Source organism: Colobus angolensis, unplaced genomic scaffold (assembly GCF_000951035.1).
Source record: "Colobus angolensis palliatus isolate OR3802 unplaced genomic scaffold, Cang.pa_1.0 Scaffold151, whole genome shotgun sequence".
In the NCBI taxonomy this organism is placed as follows: domain Eukaryota; kingdom Metazoa; phylum Chordata; class Mammalia; order Primates; family Cercopithecidae; genus Colobus; species Colobus angolensis.
The window spans coordinates 444,664-446,409 of NW_012114611.1; positions in this window are offsets into that span (position 1 = coordinate 444,664).

Here is a 1,746-nt window from a genome sequence, read left to right on the forward strand (position 1 = left end):
CCCAGGGTCAGGTGATTCTCCTGCCTCAGCCTCCTGAGCAGCTGGAATTACAGGCGCCCACCACCACGCCCAGCTAATTTTTGTATTTTTAGTAGTGACAGGGTTTCACCATGTTGGCCAGACTGGTCTTGAACTCCTGACCTCAAGTGATCCACCTGCCTTGGCCTCCTAAAGTGCTGGGATTACAGGTGTGAGCCACTGCGCAGGGCCAATTTTTGTATTTTTAGCAGAGACAGGGTTTTGCCATATTGGTCAGGCTGGTCTTGAACTCCTGGCCTCAGGTGATCCCCTCACCTTGGCCTCCCAAAGTGCTGGGATTATAGATGTGAGCCACCGCATCACGCCATGGCTAATTTTTTTGTATTTTTTGTAGAGACAGGGTTTCCCCATGTTGCCCAGGCAGGCTGGTCAGGCATGATTGTAGGCATGAGCCACCTTGCCTGCCTGATGAATCTACACTGACACATCATTATCATTCAAATAATATAGTTTACATTAGCCTTCACATTTGGTGCTGGACATTCTATGGGTTTGGACCAATGTCTAATGGTCCAACATGAATCTACCATTATAGTATCATATATAATTTCACTGCTCTGGAAATCCTCTATGCTCCACCCATTCATCCATTCCTCACTCTTCACCTTTGGCAATCCCTGCTCTTTTCGCTGTCTCTGTAGTTTTACCTGTTCCAGAATGTCATAAGTTGGAATCTTACAGCATGTAGCCTTTTTAGATTGGCCTCATTCATTTCATAATATGCATTTACATTTTTTCCATGTCTTCATGGCTTGATAGCTCATTCCTTGTTAGTGCTAAATAACACTAACTGGATGTACCACAGTTTATTGATCCATTCACCTGCTGAATGTTGCTTCTCAGTTTTGATAATTTTGAATAAAGCTGCTATAAACATCCATGTACAGGTTTTTGTGTGAACACATTTTCAACTCCTTTGGGTACATACTAAGGAATATGATTGTTAGATCCCATATAGTGTTATGTTTAGTTTTGTGGAGAACTGTCAAATGGTCTTCCAAAGTGGCTGTACCATTTTGCATTCCCACCAGCAATAAATGAGAAGTCATGTTGCTCCACATTCTGCTAGCATTTAGTGGTGTCAGTGTTCTGAATTTTAGCTATTTTCATTAGGTGTAGCAGTATCTTGTTTTAATTTGCATTTTCCTGATGACATATAATATGGAGCACCTTTTTCAGATCCTTATTTTCCATACGTATGTCTTTTTTGGCAAGGTGTTTGTTAAAGTCTTTGGTTCACTTTTTAATTTTTTTTTTGAGACAGGGTCTAGCTCTGTCACCTAGGCTGTAGTGGACTATAGCCTCAAACTCCCAGGCTCGAGTGATCCTCCCACCTCACTCTCCCAAGTAGCTGGGACTACAGGTACACACTACCACACCCAGCTAATTAAAAAAATTTTTTTTTTAAGTTCTTTGTATATACTAGGTAACAGTCGCTTATCAGATATATCTTTTGCAATTTTCCCCCCAGTCTGTGGCTTGTATTTTTCTCTCAACAGTCTCTTTTGCAGAGCAGAGTTTTTGTTGTTGTTTTGAGCCAGTCTTGCTGTATCCCCCAGGCTGGAGTGCAGTGGTGGGATCTTGGCTCACTGCAATCTCCATCTTCCAGGCTCAAGTGATCCTTCCAGGCTCCAGAGTAGTTGGGGCTCCAGAGTAGTTGGGATTACAAGTGTGCACCACCACATCCAGCTTTTTTTTTTTTTTTTT